Consider the following 19,834-nt stretch of genomic DNA (forward strand, 5'->3'; position numbering starts at 1 on the left):
GAGCGGAAAATGGTCCAGTATACAGAGCGGAAGATCGCTGAGGTTCACCAGCGCTTGGACGCCTTTGAGTTGAGGGTGTTAGGCCGACCAGCCCCTCCGGTGGATGTGTCGTCTCTTCAGGCTGCAGTTGACAGTCTTCGTGCAGATATCGACACGATCTTAGAGGATAGGGTGCCGGAGTCTGAGGCCCCTTCTGTCGAGCCTGCTGAAGACACAGTGTTGGCGGCCCTATTTGCCACTTCAGAGATTCCACCACCTCCCCCTCGAGAGAATGCCAAGAGGCTTAGGGGTCGAGCAGAGGACGAGGCGCAAGCACGAAAGAAGGAGCGCCGAGAGATGGAGGCTGCGAGGAGAGCCTCACTTGCTGAGGAGGAGGCGCACCAGATGAGAGCATCAGAGTTAGCGGCTGAGGCATCTAGCTCCCGCACTGTGGAGATAGCAGGAGGCACTATTGATGGTGCGGTTGTTGCTGAGGACACCACTGAGGGTGTCCAGATTGCAGAGGACGTGGGGTCCGGGGAATCGGACCCACCAGCTTGCTGATCGACGGCGCTTTGCGCCACAGTTTTGCTTCACCTACCACTCTAATATTTAAATTTTTATGCATTGGGGACAATTTCACGTTTTTTTTTGTTGGGGGTGGGGTAAATGGAAAGTGAGTGTTAGGGTGAAGTCTGAGTAGCCCAATTCACTATCCTCTTTTGGGGTTTTCTTACCTGTGTTCTTTTTCCCCAAAAGACTGATTACTTTTTCTGTTGAACCGGCATGTTTATATCTTTTGTACATAGTTTAATTCTGGAGCATGATGGCTAAAATGATATCCTGATAAACTGGAAAACGATGCATGACTAGGCATAGTAACTGATAATTGTGTGGCCCTAAGCATGACATAGAGGTACACCATTGCATTACCCTAAGTCTAAAATTCGAACTAGGTGTCTGATAATCTGGTATAGTGATTAGATGTCAAGTGAGTGTGAGGAAAATTTGAATAGTCCACTATTGGTACTGAGCTAGAACTTGCCTGGTTAGTCCTGCTAAAATTGAGTTGTAATAGACAATTAGGAAAGGATCATAGGTCCTTATTCAATATAGCCCATTTCTAGCCTAAATAAAAGAAACCAAATGAAATTTATCCTTCTTTGATCCAAATGATCTGAGCTTAAATTTGACCTTTCTTTTTCACCCCAACTGATTTTTTCTGGGAACAATGTGTTGGTCCTGGTCCCTCCTTGGACATGTGCACCTCAGCTTATGCCAAAAGCATAAGTTGAGGGTGGCTAATGTAGTAAACAACCTTCGTTATGGCCCTGACCCAACTTTGGGTATTGTTTACCTTGACTCATGGCAAAACCATGAGTTGAGGTGACTATTATGAGGAATGCTCTTGAAAGTGGGGTTGAAAGAACAAAGAGAGAGAAAGAACAAAAGTAAAGTGACTCAAGAATTAGTTGAAACAAAAGTAAAGAAAAAGAAAAATATACAAGAAATACAAGCAAGAAAAGAAGAGAGTCACTTACACAAATGAAGAAAGAAGAGAAAATAGCAAGGTGAAAGAATATGAGAAACTGGGCGAGATAAAATGATAGAAAGTGGAAGGTTTAGCCGATATGTCAAGGAGGGCAAAAAGTTACTAAAGTATGCCTAAATATACCCTACCTGACCCTGAGCCTATGTTACTAGCTAAGAAAGTCCTATCGTGATCCTAAGGGTTGTATAGCGAACTTAAGGCAGTGAAAATAAGGGCAAGCTTATGGCAATAGGTATGGCATCCCTTTCTTCCCCTTCATCTTCGGGCAAGCGGGTGAACTCAGGGCCTATTCCCTATTTGTTTCTCTAGGCTAGTATGAATGAGTGTGACTTTGTTCTGAGAGCGAGTGTTGAAAAGTAATCCTTATACTCAAACTGAAATCATTGTGTGAAAAATGAGGATTTTGTTTAAGTGAGGACACTAGTTGCAATGCCGGAATTGTTAGCACCTCGGTGAGAAATTGAAGAGGATAGGTGTTAGTGCATGGCGAGTCTTTGTCATGTTCTGATCCCACATAATTCAAGCCTAATAGTGATAGCATGCATAGATTTGATGAGATTAATCGGGATTGATAGCCAAATGATTGCAAAGGATGAAACATGGATACTATTGTACAAAGATTTTGTATTAAGTCATAGTGCGTCGCTTGAGGACAAACAACGAATTTAAGTTGAGGGTGTTGATATACCGTGGTTTCACGGTATTATTAATACTTTTTCCTTAAGGTTGGTGTGTCCAAAAGCCTTTTGGTGCTAATTTTTATATAAGTTTCTTTTTATTTTGCAGGAAATCTGTCCAAAGCTGAATGCGGAGATTTTGAGCGAAGAAATGCAGAAGAGACCACCTACGGAGCTTATGACGGTCCGTCGTGCTTGTGACGGTCCGTAGGTGGTAGCGTAGTGCAGCTGCTGAAGGAAGATGGGGAAGTCTGACCAAGTGTGGGGTTACGAAGCTTGTGACGGTCCGTCGTGTCTATGACGGTCCGTCCTGCAGGTTCGTCATGAAGTTCAGAGAAGTAATCCTAGTACCCATATTCCAAGAGTTGAAGTGTTTTGGAACGAAGACCCTCGACGGACCGTTGTGCCTATGACGGTCCGTCATACTTGCCGTCGAGGGTAATGAAGAAGAGCAGCAGAAGAAATTGCATAAGTATGGGACGACGGAGTCCATGACGGTCCGTTGTGACCATGACGATCCTTCGCGAGGTCCGTCGACCCAGCCGCGTTTTGGCAGATTTCCAGCAAATAGAGTCCTTGTTTAATTAGGTTTTTATTTTTTATAAATAGTTCAAAAAACCTCGTTTTTGAGGTCAGACTGCGGATAGTGAGACTCCGGATAGTTAGACTCTGTTAGGTTAGACTCTGGATCATTGTTAGACTCCGTATAGTTAGAAACCGTATTATAAAGCATTGTATTGTTAGACTTTTGATTATCATTGATTGTTGGTGATTTTTGGTGATTAATCAAGCAAACTTTCGGATTTTACTCTTTCTCATTGAAGTAAGTACATGAATTCTTATTTAATATATTTGAATATTGTGATTATGACTATGAGTAACTAAACTCCATAACTAGGGTTGTGGGAACCATAGGCAAATAATGAGATAAAACCTAACTAAAATAACAATTCTAGAATAGTGTCTTGCATGTATTAATAATTCTTTCGCTTAGAAGTCTTTTTAACGGATGGCCAACGTTAGAACTCGCCTTAATGCTACTTGCCGGACCAAGGAGGTAGATAATAGGAAAAGAATTATCAACATTGATTTAGTGTATACTATCTAATAGGCTAGTATTGATTGGTACGAGGTAATAACTTAGTCAAATATCGAATACGATGCTTAATATGAGGTAAAGATAAGGGTTAGGAAAGCAACACACGTAGCCGGACCAAGGTGCGGAGTGAGATTTTCTAGATGCCGGACCAAGGATTTAGAAATACATAACTTATCACTTTGCATGCAAGATACTAGGAAAGAATTGTTATAGTTAGAATTATCAAGTTATGAACCTGTGGGGAACACGTAAACCCTAGTTACTTTGATTAATTGATTAAACTCCAACATTCAAAGCTGTTAAGTGTCTCTTTCAATTGCGTTAGTTATTTTCATTCATTTAGAATTAGAAACCCCCCTTTTATTGTTTTTTACTTTACAAGGAAGTCATTGACCAAACAATAGTAATAACAAGTTGAAGTTAAGTCTAGACTATTTTCCTCGTGGGAACGATCCCAACCTCACTAGTTGGGTTATTTACTTGACACGACCGCTTTACTTCTTATTTGAGAAGTAAGTTTGAGCATATCAACCGGTCAAATGCCTGGACGAGCAGAACTTTATCTTGCTACTCATAAGAATGTAGATGGAGCATATGTAAATGAAGCGGCAAAAGTTATCTGTGTAAGTTAGTTAATGGGGGAAATAATAGCACTCCAGTTCCTTGGTTTTGTCAAGTCTGTCCCTATTCTATTAACAAGTTAAGTCAAGCAGTTTATGTTTAGTCTCTTATTTATTTTAAATTTGAGATTCTCTGTTAATATTTTCGTCATTGCTATTGTTCAAATCAGTTTGATGGTGCCTTGGTTAGTATAGTGTGCTGTCATTTTGAAGTGATTTAAAATCCTTGCTTGAGTAAATGATTTAAAATTATGTCTCACTACTTATCTCTCACTTGGATTGAATATATGCATGTACTTTGCTTTAAATGTGAATGCCTAACCAAGGAAAATGTATTTTAGTGAATGCTTAACTCAGGAGTAAAGGAATTCCTAACTCAGGAATACGTGAATGCACTTTGATTATATTTAGGTAATACATCTTTGTTCTCAATTACTTTTTAAAATTTTGATAAAGTGTTTCGTGTGTGTACTATACTCAGGATAAAATTCAGCAAACTCTGAGTCAAAGCACTGTGGATGAGTCTATAATATCGCCAGATGATGCAGTTGGAAAAATTCTAGGAAAAGAGCACTCTGGAAGAGTAAGGTGTTTGGGATTAGGAGTTGTTCCCACTAGAGTTTTTAAACAAGCAAGACCTCGATTCAGCGGTATGAATGCTTCGAGTGTTTCATGTCCATCCAATTGCCAGGAGAACTACAATAAATTGTTGAATTCTCACATTCAAATGATGGCTGCTTTCAAGTCATATATGATAATGAAAGAAGGGGCATTACCAGAACAATTTGTGGGGTTATTTGCTCTTACTACTACAATGGTAAATATAATGTTTACATTCTCTCTTCTTCAATGACCTTATTTATATATCATATATGTTTGTTTAGTTGCAGCCATTTTCTGGATCCACTGTGTTTTCTAGTGACTTATCTACTGAGATTAGCTTCTTTATTTTTGGCAAAGTTTTATGGGCAAGGCAGTACTCATGGTCCAGAACATATTTTTACATGTTAGTGTTGACCTATTTGTTAATGAGTGACATTGGTATTTACTTTCACCGTAGTGAATTTAGTATTGTTGTTCACATGCTTAGTGTTAGCTTGCATTATTTCATATTTTATCGGAGTAAAAGTCTTGAGTTTGGATGAAGTCACTTACATGTGTATTTTTCTTTGCAGCCAGGTGATGTTAGTGATAGTAATCGTAGTGAACCCCGCTGAAGTTTCATGAACAGTTGTAGATCCTTTCTTGAGTTTGGATGCTAGTGATCTAAAGTTTAAGCAATTTTTTTGTAGTGATTTGAAGTTCAAGCAAGTTTTTGTAGTGATTGAAAGTTTCTTGTAATAATATGATTGAAGTGAATAACATGTTCCAATTAAGTTTGTAGAACTAATAGTACACTTTATGACATGCTTTTGTGGTGAACTATTGTGTTATTTCATATACTAATATGCCCTTTTAGATTTGTCTATGTTAATTAATTAGTTATTATTATTTAAATTTAAATATTTAATTTCCAGCAAAATTTTAGAAAAAGATACATTTCATAAATAGCAGGGGTTAAAACTCTTGTTAGTTTTAATGTATAATTCATGAATCGTGGGGTTTTTGACTCCCAGAGTATATCAATTGTTGGGGTTCTAAATCCTAGAATTTGTGCAGTTATCAATTTGTGGGTTCAAAACCCCCGTTAGTAAACCCCCGCTACTGGTACCAGGGGTTGGATAAAAACCCTTGCGACATAATTGTGGCACACCTAATTGTAGGAGTTTCTGCAGCTGCCCTAAAACTAAGTTGCGGGGGTTACTGACCTCCGGAATATGTAATTTTAACCCCCAGATTTTAAGTGTTTTTTTGTAGTGAAAGTATTGTTAACTAACATGTCAATATATATCAGCTTACCAACCCCAACAATGGCCAAGAACATGTACCACAATCATAAAGGTTAGGATACCTATTAGTGATTACATTACTCGACCTCATGGTATACTACTTGTCTTTATCATTTGGCGCTACCATTTGTGTTTTCCTGCTACGTAGAATTTTGTAGGTTTATGAATGAAACTGCTTATTTTGTATTTCTTAGTTTAATAAATTAATTTTCAAATATAGTAAATATTGTGTTGAGTTATGGAATTTCCAGATACAAAGAAACAACAGGAATAGTTTCAAATCTAAGTATAGATCACACTGATACATATCCAATAAATCTTAAAGTATGAACAATTATAGGTATCAACTAAAACTCGAACAATATGTCACTAATACCTCTTCCAATGGTGTCAAGGGTGCTTCATAGTTTGTATAGATATTCCAAAGATTGTGCTATATAATGGAGGGGTGTCTACGCGGTTGTTGTACGGTGTGATTGTATTTGTGAATGATTTAGTGTGTTTGGTATGCATTTATATGCATGACATCTATTTTTGGATTGATTTGAGTTAGAAATGAGAGAACTATGTATTTGGGACTCTTATACAATTTTTTCATACGTACTTTTGGCTCTGAGGGTACATATTACAGGTTTTACTCGAGGAAACTTGAAGTGTGAAGAAAACACGTTTTTCTTAGAAGTAGATACTCACTTTAACTTCTTTGTTTCACTCTTGACGTTTGAGCACTTCAAAAAAGGTACAAATTGTATAAGAATTATGGACACAGTGATACATATTGGTTTTAAACATGCAAATTTCGGTGAGTTTTGTTGAAAGATAAGCTCAAAGGATTTATTTTGGTTTACTTTTACACTTTTAAGATCGAGGAAGCACTTCCGAGGAATAATGTCAGGTTGAGCTTGAGAACCATTCTAAGTTGCTCGGGAACTTTGCTGAGCTTTTACATTTATGCATTAACTATATGTACATTGCATCACCTTGCATTATATATCTTCAACGTGATTTTACTTTTTTTTTTTGGATGTAGAATGCTCTTTATTTTTATTATCTTCAAGGTCAGAAGTGGCGTGTGTGATTCTAGTTAGTTATTAAATCGTTGTGTTAGCACTATGAAGGCTATTTTATTAATATTATTTATATCTGAGCTCGATCGAACTATGATGCGTATTAAATACCCCATATTTCGGTACTCATATTATATTCCTACATCTTTTTCTAATTTAATTCCTAGTAAAAGCACCCTTGCTGAGTTTGGATGCTTCATGGTTGTTAAAAGTATATTTATAACGTTAAAAAAAGTTTCATTCGTTAAAAGACTATTTTAATGTAATATTATTAAAGCAACAATATCTGCACTTCAAAATTTTTTATACGCGGACATTAATTATAAAAAAATTACACTTATTCTTACTTTAATCATTTTTTTTTCACAAAAAGACTTGTTAGTCCCCTCTATTACCCCCACCCCCAACTGATGGTCACCCCATTACCGTTCCTTCCGTAAGAAAACACAGCAAAGAACATCGAGATTTCCGCAGCACAAACCCAACTCATCAGAACGTTTCTTCCAACTCCTCTGCGACAAAAGAGATACCTGCGGGGGTGAAGGTCACTCCATTACTTTCCTTCTGTAAGAAAATACAACAAAGAACATCGAGATTTCCGCAGCACAAACCCAACTCATCAGAATGTTTCTTCCAACTCCTTTGCGGCAAAAGAGATATTTGCGGGAGTGAATAATTGAAGAATCTTGAATCGTTGGAGCAAAATCAGCAAAACGAACCACAATAATGGTGGTGCCGTTCTAAAATTCAGGTTTGTTTGCAAAAATTAAGCTATAGCTCTCTATTGAAGGTCTTTATAAATGAAATCAAAGTCTATTTCTTTAATTGCAGAAGTCGCCTCTTTCTTGTTACTTCAAATTTCACTTGAGTTTTCTGCTCCTTGCTGAGATTTCACCTGAGTTTTGTTGGTGTTTGCTGCGGGTACTTGTAACTTGACATATTCTTTGACTTTCATTCCCTTCAAGGTAAGCTTAGGCTGTTTTGACCATAAATTTTTATGTAGGTATTCTGATTTTGATCATAAAATTTATGTGGGTATTCTGATTTTGACCATAAATTGTTATGTGGGTATTCTTATTTTGACCATAAAATTTATGTGGGTATTCTGATTTTGACCATAAATTGTTATGTGGGTATTTTGATCTTGACCATTTTTGAGTTTATGCTGTATGATTCATAAGTTTTTCCAGTAGGTTATTGATCCACATGCTATAAAATTATGTAATATGTTTGTGGGTATGCAGGGCAATGTATTCTTGTAAAGGGGTGACTAGGACTGGGTTAGAACCAAATAATGCAATTTGAACATGTTTTATTTGTGATCCACCAGAACCTGTTGGTTTAGGTTATGGTTTGAACTTGTCATGGCTTCAGAGTTCTTCGTATTCATCGATATATAGTTTTGGAGGTAATGAAGGAGATCCTATGAAATGGGAGTTTGAGAAATCTTTGTTGTATAATGATTCATATTTTTCTTGATTGATTGAACACACTTTATCCCCAATCTTACAGAACCCAGTTACAACAAGCTAATAAAAAAAATAAAAAATAAAACAATCTAGTCCATCCTAAGCATTTCCAACAACAACAACTACACATTCACTATTTATATAATTGCTCTATCCTATACCTATCTTTCCTTCTATGCTTCCTCTTTAGTACTTCAATGATTCTCACTTTACTGTCAAGTTGTATTTTTTGCATTATCATTTGTGTTCTCTGCATTCTCTGCTTTCAGATTGCATCATTCCTCATCTTCCATATATAATACACTAGTGCAGTCAGTATTGCCCATACAAGTCCTCTATGAATTTTCCTTGTTACGTTTCTTGTTATTTCTTTCCATAGTTCTTGTGGTCCCCTGTTTCTTGGTTAAGTGTTTAGCCAGTTCAAAATATCATCCAAGAAGGTGTCGGTGTAAACACATTCAAAATATAAGTGAGCATTAGTTTCCGGATGAGAGATACACAGTGGACATATTATATCTTGTCCAATGCTAAATTTCAACCGTCTTTCTCTAGTAGTGTGTATCGCATTGCTAGCCGGCGTGTAAACCTATGTTTTGGAACTTTAGTACAGTTTAACATTGCTCTCCACCAGTCCATTTGCTGACCATCATTTTGTTACGAACAATATCCACTATTAATAGTGTACATACCATTCATTTTCAACCAACCATTTTCCCTGAATCCAGCAGCAAATTTGTTCTTGACATTACATATTTTCTTCTAATACCAGCAACTATCGTGTGGAGGGTTGTAGTTCTACCAATCCCCCCCTTTCAAATAGATATGGTTAACCATGATGTTGTTGAATCTTGCAAGAACTGTGAGGGTAGTGGTGAATCTTTTGATTTTTCTGGTGCAGATGAGTCTTTTTCTTGCAACTGTAGGAGTGGTGTCCTAGAAATGTATTCAGCCATTTCTTTGTTAAGTAATGAATAACTCATGTTCTTATAGGAGTGATAGCAACATCTTGATGTGTCTATATATGAACCTCCTTGTTTATATCGTTATTAGTATATAAAAGTAAACATCATTGTAATCAGATCATTAGTTGGAATTCTCCTTCCCTTCCTGGCCAGTATCTCAAATCTCTCTATTTTCCTTCATTTGTAGCTTATTTTGTGTAGTTGTTCCCTTGCCCTTACAAATAGTTTTGTTGGTGAATAAGACAAATCTATCGGTATTCAGAAATCGCTCTCCACTAGCATCTCCATTGAATACAATTCTCCTTGATCCAATTGTTGGCTTTTGTTTTTAATGTTACCAAAAGCGAATGCTTCATTGTTCAAAGTGAGAAGCAAAGTGAAATTGTATTGCTTTTTTGCAGTGAAGTGAAACTATGGCAAAAAAAGCAGGTGTTGCAGTCCAGAATCAGGGAATCGATTTCTCACTCTTCTGCTTAACTATGGTTGATAGTAATTAGGGATTTTTTTATTTCATAAAAGCATTTCGTGCCTTCTTTCTAATCATTTCCCTCTATTTCACTTTTCATGCTATGACACTCTTTCAAGTGACTGCAAGTTAAGTTTCTCATCTTTTCTTCTTCTTCTTCTTCTTTCTTTATGTGCTTATTTTCTCTGTTTATTTGGCAACAATTATTGTTTCAACCCCATTTGAAATTTTTCCTATTTTATTTTTTCTTATTTATATTGAATCAGGTTTGAATTTTATGTATCCTGTAAATCCAATATGTATGTGAGACAACTCAGTTGGTGCTGTAATTTAGGCTAAACTTTAATGAAAGTAGCGAGATGATAAATAGAAAATATAAAAGGGAAATATCAGAGACATGGAGAAAGCAACATATAATATCACCTGCATATAGTATCATTGAAAATGAATGAACTCTTTGAAATAGGCAATAAATAATATTGGAAAAGCTATACTGAAATTATGTCTATATAATTTCATGTGGGTTGTTGATTTTTGTAAGCTCTTCGTTGCATTTCATATTTTCTTTTCTGTGAAGTGTATCTCATGTTTACATATTTCTTTCTTGGTTGTTGTAGGATTTGGTTCCAAATCTATCGTGGTGGTGCTTGCTATTATTGTTGAAAGTGTCTCCAGAACTATTTTTTTGAAGGCTTTTTGTTGATTTCTTTTTTTAAGGTACATTTTTTTCTTTTTCTAAAACATTCTTCTTTATTGATGTGTTTTTGAAAATATTTCAAGTATTTGTCTCAATTTTTGTGGCCATTTGTTTTGCTATGTTTTTAATCCAGTTTTATTGGCTATTTTCTAAGAGGTATTGTTGGTTGCGATCTTTTACTGTGTTTCACCGATTTTTGAACAATGGTATGAGCATCATAAAATGTTAAACTATCAGACACTATCAAAACTTTGATGTTTTAAATGTAGGTAACAAGGAAGTGCACAACTGTAACAAAATTTATATGCTACAAACAAAAAAATATAAAATCTTTCACTTTTTTCCTCAATACTTTGAATACTCTTCTTTTAATATAATTAGATTAGATTGTAGGAGTTCTCTAACCTGTACTTATAATTTTATAAATTAATTGTGAACTTGCTTTGTAAATTCAGTTCATAATCATAAATATAAAAATTATTTGGTCTTTTACTATTGATGTTTAGAATGTACCTGTAAAAATTATTATTTTGAAATATTTGGTCTTTTACTATTATATGTTGGATTTTCTTGAATTGCTAGGGTCTTTTGTGATGTAATTTGGACTATTCCAATTTTAGTAATCTTTTTATTATCATCTTGTGAATATTTATTTGTGTTTCTTGTTGAAGTAGATATTAAGTGTTTTTTCTTGATTTTTTGTTGTAATACATACATAACTATATGCATCTAGTGTGTGTGAATCTATAACTCTAAAATTTAATATCTAATTAGCACTACTTTGATGTTATACTAATATATTACTATATCTATTTTACATGCATGGAGATAATGGCGCCTAATAAACAATGGATGAAACTCATTAAAGATAGACTTGCTATTGCTTATATAGATGGGGTTGAGAATTTCTTGGATTATGCTTTTACAAAATTAGGAGACCCACAGTTGATACGTTGTCCATGTATTAAATGTGGTAATGCAACTTCTAGAACACGTGTTATGGTTAGGTCACATTTAATAGTACATGGGATAATACCAAGTTATACTTTTTGGTATCACCATGGGGAGATGTCAGGTGAAGAACAATCAAATTTTAAAAAATAGATGATAATGACATTGAAGAGGATGATGGTGAGGATGAAATAAATGGTTTTCTTAGAGATTTGTACCCCGATTTTAATGGAGATAATATGAATAATAGTGGTGATGATTTTCTGGAGGAGGAACCAAATAATGAAGCAAAAAAGTTTTATAGGCTATTGAAAGATCTTGATCTACCTTTATATGAAAGTGCAAAAGTTTCTAAGCTTTCTACTTGGTTAAATTGCTTCACCTTAAAAGTATTGGTCGTTGGAGTAATGAGTCATTTACAATGTTGTTGATGTTTTTGAAAGATGACCTATTGTTGGACGGAACAAACTTGCCGGATTCATACTTTGAGGCAAAGAAGGTTATTCGGGATCTTGGTCTTACTTGTAAGAAGATTGATGCATGTAAGAATGATTGCATGTTATTTTAGAATGATGATAATTGTCTTCAATCTTGAAAAATTTGTGGTGCATCTAGATGGAAGGATGGTAAACATAGTGGGGAGACAAAATTGAAAAAGGGAAAAAAGATACCATGCAAGATTTACGTTATTTTCCTCTAAAGCAAGTCTTCAAAGGTTATTTATGTTCTCAAAGATATCTCCTTTTATGTCATGGCATCATGACAAAAGAGTTGATGATGGAATAATGAGGCATCTAGCTGATTCAATGGCAAGGAAAAAATTTGATGAGCTTCACTCATCTTTTGCTGCAGAGCCACGTAATGTACGACTTGGACTTTCTAGTGATGGTATCCAACCATTTGGAATGTCGAAAAGTCCGTACAACATTTGGCCCATGGTACTTATTCCCTATATATTTGCCACCTTGGCTTTGCATGAAGCAAGAGAACTTTATTTTGTCAATGCTTATACCTGGCCCTGAGAGTCCTGGTGATGCAATTGATGTTTATCTGCAACCTTCAATAGAGAAGTTGAATGAATTATGGGAAAGTGGAGTCAAGAAATTTGATGCATCAACTAGAAATAATTTTACATTACATGCACCTTTGTTGTGGACCATTAATGACTTTCCAGCATATGCAAATTTGTCAGGATGGAGTACAAAAGGAAAATTCGCTTGCCCATGTTGCAATAAAAACACACCATACAAGGCTAACAAATGGCCAAAAAGAGTGTTATATGGTCCATAGACGATATCTTCCTCTAAATCACAAATGGAGAAATGATAAAGCGTCATTTGATAACACTATTGAGCACAGGCTACCGCCTGAAATGTTGTCCGGTGATGATATTCTTGATCAGGTTGCTGATTTAGATGGGTTACAATTATCAAAGGATCCACAGAAGAAGATTAAAATATCACACAAGAAAAAGGGTGATAATTGGATTAAGAAGAGTATATTCTTTGATCTTCCATATTGGAAAATCTTATTGTTGCGACATAATCTTGATGTCATGCACATTGAAAAGAATATATGTGATAGTATTTTGGGGACAATATTAGATGTCTCAGGGAATATAAAAGACACCTTGAGCACTCGGTTGGATTTATAAATAATGAAAATACGAAAAGAATTGCATTCGATACAAAATGGAGATAAATATGAGTTGCCAGCAACACCTTACACATTATCTGATGAATATAAGCAAAAAAATTTCAAAATTTTGAAGAATTTAAAGGTATCAAACGGATTTTCCTCATATTTCTCAATGTGTCAACCTTAAGGATAAAAAATTCTCAGGATTAAAAAGTCATGATTGTCATATAATTCTACAACATTTACTCCCTCTTGCCATGCGTGGTATGCTTTGCAAATCTTTGTCCGAATCTCTTATTGAGTTGTCTATTTTTTTCAAAGTGCTTGGATCAAAATGTTTGAGCGTAGAGGAGTTGGAACAAATAGAAGCTCAAATACCAAAAACATTATGCAAGTTAGAAAAGGTGTTCCCTCCTGCACTTTTTGATGTCATGATGCACTTGTCTATTCATCTACCTGATGAAGCTAAGAATGCTGGACCAATTCAGTATCGATGGATGTATCCAATAAAGAGATACCTACGCTTTTGAAGTGTTTTATTGGTAAGATGGCTCACCCTGAAGGTTCAATTGTAGAGGGATATTTAGCAGTTGAATGTATGACTTTATGTTCAAGGTATTTGAATACAACAAAAGCAAAGTTTAATTGTCCGGAGAGAAATTATGATGGCGGTGTAATTGAATATGCTGGTGGTTTGGAAATATTTTGTGAACCTAGAAAAAGTTTATAGGGTAGAACACCAGACAAACTTGATTCAAACGATTTGGAGGACGCACACTATTATATTTTGAATAATTGTAATGAAATTCAACCATTCCTCGAGTAAGTATTAATTTAATCTAATAATGTATTTATACCTTGTCGATATGTTTAATTTAAAATATATAACACGTAAAACTTCAATTCTTTGTTAGAGAATTTTCACAAATTCATAGTGAGACCTCTCAACAAAGTTCAGATGTGGAGTGGAATAGAAAATCCATTAGTTGGTTACAAAAAAAGGTTAGTAGAAATTAACTGGTTTTCTTAATCCAAGAATGCAATTAAATATTGTTTTCTAAGAAACTATTTGATGTTGTTAGGTTGCAGGATTATACAAATATGATGATAGTAAGAGAGTGGAAGATTTACTATCTTTATCACGTGGCCCTATGCCATATGTCACAAGATTCAAAGTCCATATTGTTAATGGATATAGGTTTCATGTGAAAGAGTATGATCAATATCTAAAAACTCCAAATTCTGGAGTGGTTGTAGTAGGTGAGACCGGTGAAGAACCAAACCATATGAATTATTATGGCGAGTTAGCCGAGGTTATTGAATTACAATTTATTGGGGAAGAAGAGTTATTTTATTCCGATGCATGTGATTTGATGTGTATGATCAAAGAGGGGAGTTAAAATGGATGAATATGGATTTGGAAGTGTTAACCGTCGGCGATATTTGAAAATAAATGAGCCATTTGTATTAGCTAGCCAAGCATCACAAGTGTTTTATGCTATCGATCATTCCAATAAAGGTTGGCACATAGTGCAAAAGGTTCAACCTCGTGATTCTTTTGATAATTTGGAAAAAAAGGATGATGATTTAGAAGATTTAGATAACTCTACACAAGTGAAAAGAAAAAGAACTCATTAAGGTTTGGAGCTTTGTCATGCTTTCATTTACTTTATTAATTTTTTATGGTAATGATTAGTTATAGTATTTCTATGAAAATTTGTTTAATGCACTTGGTTTTTAATGTTACCTTGATCTTACTATAGTAGTAATGGTTCATGCTAGGAACCTGCGCTACATGTACATGTGTCTCTTTTCTTAATGCGTTTTCAATTCACACTTATTCTTATGAAAAATTTCCTAACCTATTTGAACTTTTTTTTTTGAAGACTTCACTCTTATTTTTTTTAATTATTATCTAGGTTGACATGAATCCCTCAAAAACTCTGAAGTATGAAATGGGACAAGCTTCAAAAATTCCAAAGCATGAACTCATTCAACCAGGTGCCTTAGCAAAAGGACTAGGTCAAGGTTTGAAATCTATGAGAACTATCAAAGTTAATGCTAAACCAAGGACTCCGATTATCAAAAATAGAAGTTACTATACATCTATTTCTAAGTTGAAAAGCTAGAAGATAATAGTTTCCATGTGCATCATTGTTTGAGGAAAAGGAAGACAATGCTCCCCTCCATCAAGGAGCTGAAATGAATCAATACACTTTGACTAGTGTTGCAAAGGGCCAGGGACAAAGGATAAGGATTAATGCTGAAAAAAGGACTATGATTGGCGAAAATAGATTAACTACACCAACTTCTAGTCGAAAGAAGCATGTAAAGAAAAGTATCCCTGTGCCTCCTGATTTTTATCCAATGGAAGACAGTGACACCCTCTTTCCAGAAATGGAAGTGACTCGAGATACTCAAAGAGGTGATCACTTGCAAAAGAGTTAGTTTGGTTAATCTGTTTGATCAAGAAATTCTGCTTAACTTTCTCTACTTTATCTCCTTCGTATTTTTTTTGTTACTAATTGAAATAAACTTCTTATTTTTGTTGACTTCCATCAAAATTTGCAGGTCTACTTGAATTTGATAAGTCCAAAAAAGTGATTGAAGTGCCTCGAGTTGGCCAAAGAAGTGATACTGCAATTTTATTTTATTTGTGCAACTTCTTTTTGTTAGTTGAATTGTAGTCTTGATTGTTTTTTACTTGCACTTAAATTTTGCAGGTCCATTTGAATATAGAAAAGCAAAAATAGTGGTTGGAGTGACTCAAGGTTCTTAGGGAAATCAAACTAGTAAGTATTTTCTTATTGTTACATGTAAAACAATAAAAAGATTATCTATGACTTGCTTTCGTAGGAAATAGATTTGTTAGCATATGGCTAGCATTTTTAGGAACAAGGACCTTCGAGATAAGGGGAATATTAGTAGTTATTTGTCTCAGTAACTCTCCATTTTGGAAAATTGTTATCCTGCTTCAACATCTTTTTTACATGTTGTCCATTCCCCTTTCTGTATCACATTTTATAATTTTTAGCATAGAATGATGGTAGTGCTTCTGATTCTTCTACTTCAACTATTATGCCTGCTTATCCATTTGGACAGTTGGGATAGTAGACTGATGATGTGAACAAGCAGGTGTCATTGTGTTGTGGTATTTTCCAGCTGGAATAATAATGTTTTTAAGTATGTTTTATCGTTTGAACTCTATCTGGAGTAACAATATGTTTGTGTTTTCAAGTTTGTGTGTGTGTTTTTAAGTTTCCTTGTTAAGAACTCTATGTTTATGTACAGTAAGAACTTTATGTTATGTACTGGTAAGCTACCTGTGTTTTGTATAATTAATAAATGTGTGTGTTTATAATAAATCTTGGGTTTTATATGTGTTTTAATCACATGAAGCAGGATATGTACTTGCACTTATTTTACAAAAGAAGAAGAAGTTACAATTGGATTCAGTTGTTGGATTATTTACCTTTGTAAAGATTGTGTTGTTTGATATAATCAATTACTTCATCAGCTATCAAGTATTTCACTGTTAACCCTTTTGAGATGCATTCCCTGATATATGAATGAAAAGTTAGCTTGTACACCATTTTTATTGAAGATTCATTTCATGTCATTCTCGCTAGTTAAATCGATGATTTTCTTACCTTAGTCTCGTTGAACTGATCAATCTGTATCACATTAATAATTTTAGAACTTGATACCTAAAACATAGCTACTGGATCATTATCAAAATTCTTTTAATTAATTGGCATTAATGATCAATTTTTATCAAAGAGCATAATTGACTTACTTTAAACTTTGCAGGTCCAGTTGGATATTATAAGGCAGAAAAAATGACAAAAGTTTATCGAGATGTTCAGAGAAGTGATACTAGTATATATTACTTTCTTTTGTGTTATTCTTTGTCATTGTTAGTTGTCTTGAAGTTTTGTTTTGTTTTAATATTATAATTTGCAGGTCTATTAAAGTCTAAAAAGGCTAAAAAAGTTATTGAAGTGATTGAAGATGCTACGAGAAATGAAACTAGTATGCATTTTCTTCCGTGTGATATTTTATCTTCTTGATGTTACTGGTAAAACAGCCGAAAAGTTATCTTTCATATGTTATTTGACATCTGGTGCTTCGTTATTATTTTTTTTCACTTGTACTAACCATATTAACCTCCACTTCTTAATTCATAATTGTGATTTTTTGATTGAAAGTTTCTAAGAATAAAAAGTTACTGATTTGGGATCTTAAGCTTTCCAAAAATTATTCCACTGCTAGTTTCCCATTTCTATATCACATTTTTTTTGGCAACTTGAGGCCTTATCTCTTGCAATGGGCAATGTTCGTCCTATTTTGTCTAGGTGTCACTTGGTTTGGAACTGTTGATGGGTACTTTTCGAAAACTAGATAGAATGTTATTTTGCATATTTGGGCTTACAAATCTGAAAAGACAAGGCCATTGTATACAGTTATATTTTCAAAATTTGACACCTAAAACTTAACTGCTGGAGTAAATTTATATCAAAGAGCATAGTTGACTTACTTTAAAATTTGCAGGTCCATGTGAATATGATAGGACAACCAAGGTGAGGGGAACAAATATTTGTAAAAAAGTTCTGCGATTAAAACCCGGATAAAAGTTTAAAGTCATTTTCTATCAAAATCGAGTCATTGGGTCGATTCACACCTTATTTACGAGACACTTGGGTTTGCTAGTTCATGATCGTAATATGTGCCCATTGCGGGTACACTCACTGATGGATATCGAAGAGCACAAGCTTGAGCATATGTGGGCAGCTGTTACAGTAAGAATTACAACATTACCCCTAATATCTTCCAATTCCTTGCTTTCCATGTGTAGTAAATCATTACATCCCATATTGCTACCTAGATTTTCTGTTCTGTTTGCTTCCATTTTCTTGTTCTAAGCAATTTTTTTCTAGTTTTCCAATCAGAGGATAAATTAAATTATGCTTTGTTTGAATAAATTTTTTCCAAGTAAGATATGCTTCCCAAAGACTGGTTTGGATCCTTATAACTCCTTTACTCCTGGTGGCTAATTACGTATGTTTCACTCTGTCAACTAGTACTTTATGTTTTGGTAGTAATCAATTATCCAGTGTTTAGGGATGTTAACATTCTTCGATATATACCAACAACAATATGTAGGTGGTATGTGATCTCATGTATGGACATATTACTTCATATACACTGCATGTGTCCATGTTATCCCAAACAATCACATGTGTCTTTCTATTATTGGCAGTACCTCCCCATATAAAATTCTGATGATACTTTTCTCCGTTTCAAGAAAAGTTTGACTGTGATAACATGAATGACCAAAGAGATAATGTTTTGAAACATATGAGAAAACTTTGGAACAATTGGAGAGGATCTCCGCACAAGAATATGAAATCCAAATCATTGCACCAGTTTCTAAAAGATGTTTCAACAGGAGTAGACAAGAGTGATTGGGAATGGTTGGTCAAGGAACATTTTTTATCTGATAAGTTTATGGTATGATTTTATAGCTGATGAATATCATTTTATTTCCAAGTCACATATGATAACTCTTTTTGAATAGTTCTTTTGATTAAATGATTTCATTTGTGATCAAGAGGATGCAAATTTAAGTAGTTACAAAATTTAATTTAGAATACAAATAGAACCATTAAAAAAGCTTGTGATAATTTTAGCTTCTGTTAATGCAGAACTCAAGTACAAGAAACACAATCAACCGGTCTAAGTTCTGTATGCCTCATCGTACGGGTAGCAAGCCTATAAGAGAGATAATATACAAACTATTAAATTAATCATGAAACCCTACAAGGAAACCTCCTTTTCGTATAGAAGATCTTATAGTACTTACCTTTTTTTTTTGTTAAGGGAAGCAAAGATGGTAATCTACCAAACATGGCAACTATCTTCTTTGAGACTCGTAAAACGGGAAATGAGCTTGTCGAACCAGAAACCAATGAAAAATATGTATGTTCATCGTTAAATTTAATTTAACATTTTCAATCTGGATTTATTCAGTGAAATAATTAAACAATTCTTGTATTTTATAGGCTGAAATTCAAGAGCTTGTACAATTTGAACCATCTCTTACCAATATTGATGCAGTGGAACGTTGCTTTGGACCTCAATGCAAAAGTTATGCCGTTGGATTTGGTGGTGGGATAACCACGAAGGATTTGAAAGGTGGTATTACTTCTAAGGCTGTGTTTTGGAAGAACTGATAACAACTCGAAAAGAAAACGAATCACTGCAAAAGCATATTAATATTTTAGAGAGTAAATATGATCGCCTTTAAAATTTATTAGTTCGTCAACATCCATCACCTCCATCACCTACACCAGTTTAGCAAACTTTCATTAGATATGCCATGATGTGTACTTTTCAATGATTTTAGTGATGTCATTAACAAATGTTCATCTTTGGTAAGGGCTTTGCTAATGAGTGGTCTGTCTGTCTATTGTAAGTTGATTTTAGAAGGAAGACAGACTTCAGTTGTACTACTTTCAATGATTAAGGAGACTACATGCTTATAGATCATAACTTTTTCTCAATTCCTATGTTCAGAACTGAGTCCCTTTCCTACATATTCACCTTAGTATTTGTGTTGCGTGTTAAATCTTTATTGTGTTATAGTTTTTGAATAATGAACTCTAAATTTGTTGAACTTGTTGAATTTTGTAAATGTGAAAGATGATTATCTCATTTTAGTTTATCTCCATAATAAGGTTCACAGTCGCATGAATGAATTTTGTGTAG

At 34.5% G+C, this 19,834-nt stretch overlaps 1 long non-coding RNA gene and 1 pseudogene across 2 annotated transcripts; both read left to right on the forward strand.

The window, feature by feature from the left end:
* Nucleotides 1-7,260: 7,260 nt before the first annotated feature.
* On the forward strand, nucleotides 7,261-18,098 carry LOC107025934. 2 transcript variants are annotated; one of them, XR_003579571.1, is made up of 10 exons: nucleotides 7,261-7,634; nucleotides 7,715-7,848; nucleotides 9,716-10,497; nucleotides 14,986-15,491; nucleotides 15,638-15,697; nucleotides 15,790-15,858; nucleotides 16,877-16,945; nucleotides 17,030-17,098; nucleotides 17,618-17,646; nucleotides 17,777-18,098. It is a non-coding gene; the product is annotated as an uncharacterized LOC107025934 (long non-coding RNA). The 2 variants fall into 2 exon arrangements; XR_003579570.1 differs by having other exon boundaries at nucleotides 17,618-18,098.
* Nucleotides 18,099-18,835: 737 nt separating this feature from the next.
* LOC114073885 lies at nucleotides 18,836-19,629 on the forward strand (annotated as a pseudogene).
* Nucleotides 19,630-19,834: the final 205 nt, after the last annotated feature.

This window comes from Solanum pennellii, chromosome 7 (assembly GCF_001406875.1).
Source record: "Solanum pennellii chromosome 7, SPENNV200".
Lineage (NCBI taxonomy): Eukaryota > Viridiplantae > Streptophyta > Magnoliopsida > Solanales > Solanaceae > Solanum > Solanum pennellii.